Source organism: Microcebus murinus, chromosome 17 (assembly GCF_040939455.1).
Source record: "Microcebus murinus isolate Inina chromosome 17, M.murinus_Inina_mat1.0, whole genome shotgun sequence".
NCBI lineage: Eukaryota > Metazoa > Chordata > Mammalia > Primates > Cheirogaleidae > Microcebus > Microcebus murinus.
The window spans coordinates 51336144-51345862 of NC_134120.1; the positions used below are offsets into that span (position 1 = coordinate 51336144).

The window sequence follows — 9719 nt, forward strand, 5'->3', positions numbered from 1 at the left end:
CTTATTTGTTGTGTTTGTACATACCCATCCCCTCCTCCCCCCTCCCACTTGCCTGACACCCGATAAATGTTATGTCCACTTAGGTGTTGATCAGTTAATATCAATTTGCTGGTGAGTATATGTGGTGCTTGTTTTTCCGTTCTTGAGATACTTCACTTAGTAGAATGGGTTCCAGCTCTATCCAGGAATATACAAGAGGTGCTATAACACCATTGTTTCTTAAAGCTGAGTAGTACTCCATGGTATACATATACCACATTTTATTCATCCACTCATGAATTGATGGGCACTTGGGTTGTTTCCACAACTTTGCAATTGTGAATTGTGCTGCTATAAACATTCGAGTGCAGGTGTCTTTTATGTAGAGTGTCATTTGATCTTTTGAGTAGATGCCCAGTAGTGGGATTGCTGGATCAAATGGCAGATCCACATGTATTACTTTGAGATATCTCCATATTGCTTTCCACAGAGGTTGAACTAGTTTGCAGTCCCACCAGCAGTGTAGGAGTGTTCCTCTCTCTCCACATCCATGCCAGCATTTGTTGTTTGGGGACTTTTTGATAAAGGCCATTTTAATTGGAGTTAAGTGATATCTCATTGTGGTTTTGATTTGCATTTCCCTGATGATTAGAGATGTTGAGCATTTTTTCATATATTTGTTGGCCATTATTCTGTCTTCTTTTGAAAATTTTTGTTCATGTCCTTTGCCCATTTTTTGATGGAGTTGTTTGATTTTTTCTGGCTCATTTTCCTGAGTTCTAAATAGATTCTAATTATCAGCCCTCTATCAGATGTGTAGCTTGTGAAAATTTTCTCCCATTCTGTGGGTTGTCTGTTTGCCCTCTTGACAGTTTCTTTGGCTGTGCAGAAGCTTTTTAATTTGATCCCATTTGTTTATTTTTGTTGCTGCTGTGATTACCTTTGGGGTCTTCTTCATAAATTCTTTGCCTAGGCCAATGTCTAGAAGAGTATTCCCAACATTTTCCTCTAGAATTCTAATAATTTCACACCTAAAGTTCAAGTCTGTTACCCAGCATGAGTTGATTTTTGTGAGAGGTGAAAGGTGTGGGTCTTGTTTCAGTCTCCTACATGTGACTATCCAGTTTTCCCAGCACCATTTATTGAATAAGGATTTTTTACCCAGTGCATGCTTTTCTCTACTTTGTCGAAGATTAGTTGGCTATATGAGGATGGTTTTATATCTGGGTTCTCTGTTCTGTTCCACTGGCCAATGTCCCTGTTCTTGTGCCAATCACAAGCTGTTTTAATTACTATAGCCTTGTAGTATAGTTTGAAGTCTGGTAAATTGATACCTCCTGTTTTGTTTTAATTGCCTAGGATTGATTTTGCTATATGGGTTCTTCTCTGGTTCCATACGAAGCGTAAAATTATTTTTTATATATCTGTGAAAAATGCTGATGGTATTTTGACAGGGATTGCATTGACTCTGTAGGTCACTTTGGGTAGTACAGACATTTTAACAATGTTGATTCTGCCGCTCCATGAGCATGGTATATTCTTCCATCTGTTTACGTCCTCTGCTATTTCCTTCTTCAGTGTTTCATAGTTCTCCCTGAAGAGGTCTTTTACCTCCTTAGTTAAATATATTCCAAGGTATTTTATTTCCTTTGTTGCTATTTTGAAGGGAATTGAATCTTTGATTTGGTTCTCACTTTTACTGTCTTGGCATATATGAATGCCTCTGATTTCTGTGTATTGATTTTGTATCCTGCGACTTTACCAAATTCATTTATCAATTCAAGGAATCTCTTGGTTGAATCCTTGGGGTTTTCTAGGTTTAATATCATGTCATCAGCAAAGAGTGAGAGTTTGATCTCTTTGGTTCCCATTTGGACGCCCTTAATTCCGCTCTCTTGTCTGATTTCTGTAGCAAGGCCTTCCAGCACTATGTTGAATAGAAGTGGAGATAGTGGACAACCTTGTTTTGTTCCACTTCTAAGTGGGAATGCTTTCAATTTCTCCCCATTGAGTATGATATTGGCTGTGGGTTTGTCATATATGGCTTGTATCATTTTTAGGTAAGCCCCATCTATGCCTATTTTGTTGAGCATTCTTATCATAAAAGGGTATTGAGTTTTGTCGAATGCTTTTTCTGTGTCTATTGAGAGGATCATATGGTCTTTGTTTTTGCTTCTGTTTATAGTGTGTGTTTACATTTACATATTTGCATATGTTAAACCATCCCTACGTCCCTGGGCCCACTTGATTATGATGGATTATTTTCTTGACAAGCACCTGGATTCCATTAGCCAAGATTTTGTTGAGAATTTTTGCATCTATATTCATAAGGGATATTGGTCTATAGTTTTCTTATTTTGTTGCATCCTTTCCTGGTTTTGGTATCAGGGTTATGTTTGCTTCATAAAATGTGTTGGGGAGTATTCCACCCTTCTCGATGTTGTGGAATAATTTCTGCAAGATAGGTACCAGTTATTCCTTGTAGGTGTGGTAAAACTCGGGTGTGAAACCATCTGGTCCAGGATTTTTTTTTTTTAGGAAGGTTTTTTATTGCTGTTTCAATTTCACTACTTGATATTGGTCTGTTCAGGAATTCTATTTCTTCCTGGTTGAGCCTAAGGAGGCTGTGTGTTTCTAAGAAATTGTCCATTTCCTCCACATTTTCCAGTTTGTGTGCATAGTAGTTTTTGTAGTATTCAAGAATTATATCTTGTATCTCTGTGGCATCTGTTGTAATTTCTCCCTTATCTTTCCTGATGGAGCTTATTAGAGATTTTTCTTTTCTGCTTTTCGTTAGTCTAGCCAAAGGTGTGTCAATTTTGGTTATTTTTTTTTAAGAACTAACTTTTTGGTTCTTTATTAATCTTCTGTATGGTTTCCCTATTGTCAATTTTGTTTAGTTCTGATTTGATCTTAATATTTCACTTCTTCTGCTGGGTTTGGGGTTGGTCTGTTCTTCTATTTCTAGCTCTTTGAGACGATTCATTAGGTTGTCTATTTGTGACCTTTTAGACTTTTGGATATAGGCATTTATGGAAATAAACTTTCCTCTCAGGACTGCTTTAGCTATGTCCCACAGGTTTTGATAACTTGTGTCTCATTTGTCATTTAGTTCAAAGAATCTTTTGATTTCCATCTTGATTTCCCTCATTTATGAAGTGGTCATTCAGCAGAAGGTTGTTTAGTTTCCATGACTTTGTGTAGAAATGGGAGTTCCTGTTAGGGTTGATTTCTACTTTTATTGCATTGTGATCTTAAAAGATACATGGTATAATTTCTATTTTTAAAAATTGTTTGAGACATGCTTTGTGTCCTAGGATATGGTCAATCTTAGAGAATGACCCATGAAGTGATGAAAAGAATGTATATTCAGTGGTTTTGGGGTAGAATGTCCTGTAAATGTCAGTCAGGCCCATTTGTTCTAGAGTTCTGTTTAAGTCCATTATTTCTTTGTTAATTTTCTGTTTGGAGGATCTGTCCTGTGCTGTCAGTGAAGTGTTAAAGTCTCTAACTATTATGGTGTTGTTGTTTATCCATTTGTGTAGATCAACTAGAGTTTGCTTTATGAATCTGGTGCACCAAGGTTGGGTGCATATATATTTAAAATTGTTATGTCTTCTTGTTAAACTGTACCCTTCAGCATTATATAGTGACATTCTTTGTCTTTTATTACTTTTGTTGATTTAAAAACTAAGTTATCTGTAATCAGCACTACCATACCAGCTTTCTTTTGGCTTCCGTTTGCTTGAAATATTGTTTTCCACACCTTTACCTTTAGTCTAATTGCATCCTTGCAGGTTAGATGCATTTTCTGAAGGCAGCAGATACTTGGCTTGTATTTTTTTTATCCATTCGGCCAGCCTATGTCTCTTGAGTGGGGAGTTCAAGCCATTCACATTTATTGAAATAACTGATAGGTGGGGCAGATTTCTTTTCATTATGTTGGGTTGAACTTTGTTGCCTTGTTTTCTCTTTTGAGCCATTGTGGTATCTGGCCTTTGATCTTTATCTTTTGAGTAGATTTACATTCATGAATGTTTATTGTGCTGATCCATCTGTAACACTGTTTTGAGTACTTCTTGGAGGGCTGGTGTTGTCTGGGTGAATTCCCTCAGTCTTTGCTTATCTGAGAATGTCTTGGTTTCTCCTTCATATACAAAACTTAGTTTTTTAGGGAATAAGATTCTAGGCCTGGCATTATTCTGTTTCAGAAGAGTGAGAATGGGGCCCCAGTCTCTCCTTGCTTGTAAAGTTTCAGTAGAGAAGTCTGGCATTATTCAGATTGGCTCTCCTTTGTATGTAACTTGCTTCCTTCACCTTACAGCTCTTAGAAGGGCCTCTTTAGTTGATATTTTGGTCAGGAAGACATCACGACATGACTGCATGTCGTGATGTCTTCCTGCTTGCATTGAATCTCCCAGGGATCCTCTGAGCTTCTTGAACTTGTATATCAAGATTTTTAGCAAGGCCTGGGAAATTTTCCTCTATCTTTGAATATCTTATCCAACACTTGGGTATTTTCTTCTTCCCCTTTGGGTAACCCCATGACCCTCACATTAGGTTTCTTCACATAATCCCACATCTCTTGCAGGCTTTGCTCTTTTCTCTTGTTTCTCTGCTCTATCTCTGTGACTAATTTATTTAATTGGAAGGTGTTATCTTCAATCTCTGAGATTCTTTCTTCTGTTTGATCTATCCTGTTCTTGAGGCTTTCCACTGTGTTGTAGTTCTCAAATTGATTCTTCATTTCCAAGAGTTCGGTTAGAATTTTCTTCATTGTTTCAATTTCTTTAGTGAATTTTTGTTCCAGGTCCTGGAGTCTTTTGCATTTTCTTTGTGTTGGTTATCCAGTTTTTCTTGCAACTTGTTGAATTTTCTTACCATCCATGCTTGAAATTCTTCTTCTGTCATTTTAGTGGTCTGATTTTGGTTGGTATCCATTTCTAAGGGGCTGGTGTTCCTCTTTAGGGGTGTGCTTTCCATTTGAGTTTTCATATTTCCAGAGTTCCTTTGCTGATTTCTTCCCATCTGGATCAGTTGTTGTTTCTTTCCTTTAGGTTTTTGTTTGGGTAATGACACACCCTGTTTAGTCTCTGAGCCAGTAGGTGGTGTTTATGGGTGAGATTCGACCACATCCTATATGATGAGTCAGTAGGTGCCTTGAAAAGGGTGTGCAGAATGTCCTCCCTGTCAGTAGGTGGCGCTTGCTTAGAGGAACAGGCTACGCTGTTGTTTTTGTGTCCTGTAACCAGGTCTTGTTCATCTGTAGAGGCACTCTAGTGCCTCAGGTGGTGGGTGGGGCCCCAGGACTCCCAGGTTTGTCCTCATTCTCCACCTCAGTGAGGGCTGGTCTGGGAGTGAGTCTGGGCGGAGCTGGGTTGGATAAGCCTGCCCTCAGGCACCACGAATGCCGTTAGCAGGGGTCAAAGTTCTGTTCTCTGCTTCCAGGAAAAGCTGTCAGGGAGGGGCTGGAACGGCCAGCTCAGTCAGAAAGTCTGCGTGTGGGGGTGGGGCTGTCTGAGACATGCAGTCTGGAGTGGGGCTCACTCCTTTCTACCCTCCCCAACTCCGAGGCTTCTCTTGAGCCTCTGCCAGCAGGCCAGACCACACGCAACCGAGCCTCCCCTGGCTGTGATGCTGGCCGGGAGGTTCCTTGTGCAGGAATGCCACCTGGGCTGGGTGCACAGCCCCCCTTTGGGAGGAGGGTTGCCCTCTAGGACGCTGATCTGCCCTTAAAGGCACACACACCTCAGTAGACTGTTCACGAATATCCCTTCTGTGCCCCGAGCAATGCGAGTCCTGGGTACACAGGATCTGGTCCACAGGTCTGACTTCTGGGCCCCAGAATTCAATCCCTGACCCCACCGGGGAGAGGAGTTCCAGTCCCAATTCATCCACGGGAGCCCAAGCTGGGTCGATGTCTCTCTGCCTCAGGGTCTGCCCCATTCTCCTGGAGTCGCCAGGCCAGCAGCACCTGGGAGGGCTGGCAGGTAGGGAGCTCACCATCTGAGTTCCCCTCAGCCAGCTAAAGGGCCCCAAAAGGGAAGGTCCCATTTCCTGGAGGTGCCTCTGGCTGGTGGCTGTATTTGTCCGTCTCAGCAGCTGTGGTTAGTGTCGGGGGAAGGGAGAATGGAGCAATATGGCGCCTGCCGTACAGCTCAGGTCTGTGCACAGGGAGGTGCCTGAGGGAGTTGGGAGCCTGGTGCTGCGTCCGCTACAGGCTCACCGCTCACTGGCGGTGGCCGTCTCTGGGCTGATGTCTGCAGGTCTCTCTATCCGCTGGGGAGCCCACCAGCAGTCCAAGATGCAAGGGAGGGGAAAGTTAACTGTGCCACCTACCCTTGCCACTGGTCTCCAAACTTCTCGGGAGGTCTCTGCTTCCAGTTCTCCTCCGCAACCTCCTCCCGTGGAGTCTCCCGTAGTCTCTGGTACCCCTCCTTCCGACCCTCGGCCGATGTATGCTCGTCTGCTTGCTTCTTTCTTCTAATTTCTTCTAGAGACTGTCTTTTTTGCAGAGACACTCTGTCTGGTGGTGTTTCTCATCTGCCATCTTGCTCCATTCCCCCCCCCCCATAAGCTTTCTTGATGAAGTATACGATTATTTTTTATAAAAGAAAGAAATATGTTGCGTGATGATTGTTATAAACAGAAAATAACAATTTGCATATTTTTAAAGCATTGAGAAACTTTCAAAATTAGCAAGAATTAGAAAGAAAGAAGAAATAAATACTTTACCATGCCCCAAAAGTAAGGAAATAGGAAAAAAGGAAGCAAAGTTAAATAAAGAGTAACTATCAACTATAATTATAAAATAATATTGAAAAATATTATAAGGTCATGCATAGCAAATAGTAAACTAAATAGGAACAATCTTAAGGACTATCAAAGGGCAAAAACTATCATGTTGGGCTAAAAGGTTAAAAATCCAGTGCATTATAGGGTCATGTCTAAAACAAGCTGACAAAAAATATTAAACATAATGCAGTGGAGAACCATGAGCTTGCATTGGCTTGGTAACTGGTTCTGTGCTGATCCCAGCATTACCATAGGTGTGAACTAAAATAAAATCTTAAGACCCTCTAATCCCCCCACCCCCACCACTGAATGGACCCCCTCCTAGCCAAGGGGATACCCTGAAACTGAGTTGCAGGCCAAGAGAGGGAGGTCAGACATGACTCATCATGCCCCCTCCCTTCTTGTAGGTATCCTTGGTAACTCAGTGACAGGTCTGAGGCTATGCAAGACAAACCTGCAGGCCCTCAATTTACACAACAAATACATGGCCATAGCTTGTCTCTGATTAACAGATTTTCTTATCTTAACTTAAAATATTCCAAGCCTTTAGAGAAAGCTTCATTTTTTTAACCAATTACAAGAGTCTTTAAAGATAAAGAGTATTTAAATCCACCTATAACTTGTAACACCCTCCCACCCCTGCTTTGAGATGGCCTCGCCTTTTGGGGCCAAACCAATGTATGCCATCCATGTATTGATTTATGATTTTACCTGTAATCCCTGTCTTCCTGAAATGTATAAAACCAAACTGTAACCCAGCCACAGTCCACTTGCTCAAGGCTTCTTGGGTGTGGCTCTGGGTTGTGGTCCTCAAATTTGACTCAATAAACCTCTTTATATTATTTTACAGAGTTTGGCTTCTTTTCCATTGACATAAGAAAGAAGACCTGAAATGAAATTATTAGACTTAGTTCTGGACTTGCGATCCAGGGGCCAGCTGAAGACAATTGCCTAACTCTTAGAGGGGAAGGAGGAAGAGAGAGAAATAAATTAGAAAAAAAAAAAAAAAACAAAAAACTCTTCTACTCAAGGGTGCTAAAGTTGGAAAATTGTCATTTTGCAATCATCACAGTAAAGACTGGATTAGTTAAGAATCATGCTAAATCTGTGAGGAACTTTTTATGAAAAACATGATATTCACTTAATTTTAAAGTATCTCCTACAGACGGCTTATTAGTTGGAAGAGGGAAACAAGGGCCGTAATTACATGATGGAGAAATTGGACAAAACTTTGCCTAGGTGATAGATGCTGACACGACACATGAAGATGCTCTGAGAAAGACACAGAACCGCTTACACGGTATTCCAGAGCAGGATGCAGAGCCCAAATCTGACCTTGAAGAAACATCAGACCAATCCACGATTAGGAACATGCTATTTAAAAAAAGAGGGTGGATTATATTCTTAGAAAATGTTAATGTCTTAAAAGACTGTGAAAAGCTATGGAAATGCCTCCAGTTAAAGGAGGCTGAGAGGACAAGACATGTAATATCTCATCCTAGACTGGATCCTGTGCTGAAGGGGGAAATATGGGAAAGTACATTACTGGGCCAATTGGTAAAAATTGGAATACAAAGAATACAAATGGTAGATTAAATCAAAATATTATGCCAATGTTAAATTTTATTGAAGCTGATGACTGTACTGTGTTTCTGTATGAGAACATTCCTATTCCTAGGAAACCCACGCTGAAGTACTTAGGCCATTATGCATGTAACTCACTTTCAAATTGTTCAGTGATAAAAAAGTACAGCCCTCTTTCTAGTGTCTGCTTTTTAATCCTAGGGTTAGATCTCTGACAACGGATCTCTCCTTTTCTAACTGGCTCCTTGAAGATAAAAATAAAGTTGAGGTCTTACACTACTGGATATCAAAACTTATTTTGTTTAATTTTTTAATAAAAATACGAACGCTTCACTAATTTATGTGTCATCCTTGCGCAGGGGCCATGGTAATTTTCTCTGTATCATTTCCAATTTTAGTATATGTGCTGCCAAAGTGAGCACTCAAAACTTATTTTAAAGTTGCAACATTTAAAATGGTAAGGTATCCACAAAAGAATATGTCAGGTTTCGGTCTGAAATGTCGATTCTTAGCACACTCATGGCTGAAGAATGACCAAACACGCCAAAGTAAGGCAAGCATGAAAATGAGGTTTATTGAGGAGAGAAAGATAGGATTGCAAAGCAAGAGCAAGATGCAGGTTTACAGGGCGTGATGCACATGCCGCAGATGATGTCCTGACCCAATTGTCCCAGTAAAGGGACAGCAAAAGGAAAGGTCAAAAAAAGGGTCGGTTATGATCTCAGTCTTATTTTTATTGTGCCCAGATTGAGACCTCCTAGTGGCTCAGATGTCACCATAGAACCACTTTGGACAGTTGGGAGTTGCATGACCTGAGCCTTACTACACATGTGGGTTTTTCGAGGTCAATTTCCAGAATCTTTGTTACCTAGGCTGTTTGGCCCGTGGGCTAGAGAGTCCTCTGCATTCTTTTGCAGCTGGCATGCTAAGTTATGATTGGCAGCTTCATAGGGTGTTCCCTCCTCCCCCAGGTATGGCAGTAGCTCAGGGCAAGATTAAGGTGGGACAGGACCAAGATGGGGGCTTGGAGCCCACCCTTGTCCTTCTTCCCAGGTGGGGCAATTGCATCAATGCAAGGCACAAACTTTCATCCCTAGGAGACCTGGAATCCCTTGCTACCTACCTAACAGATATACAAATAGATCAATGGAACAAAAAAGAGAGTACAGAAACGGACTCACATACACACAAGCACTTGATTTATGACAAAGGTACTTCTGCAATGCAGTGGAAGAAAGGATGGTCTTTTCAATATTTAATGCTACATCAGTTAGATATCCATAAATAAACAAATGAAGTGTGACCTCTATCTCAAGTGGAAAAAGCAATTTCAGTTGGATTATACAAAAAAAATTAAACAA

At 40.9% G+C, this 9719-nt stretch overlaps 1 non-coding gene across 1 annotated transcript; it reads right to left on the reverse strand.

Annotated features, from left to right (window-relative positions):
• Window positions 1-8672: 8672 nt before the first annotated feature.
• On the reverse strand, window positions 8673-8780 carry LOC142861753 (U6 spliceosomal RNA). Its single transcript, XR_012912907.1, has one exon. It is a non-coding gene; the product is annotated as a U6 spliceosomal RNA (small nuclear RNA).
• Window positions 8781-9719: the final 939 nt, after the last annotated feature.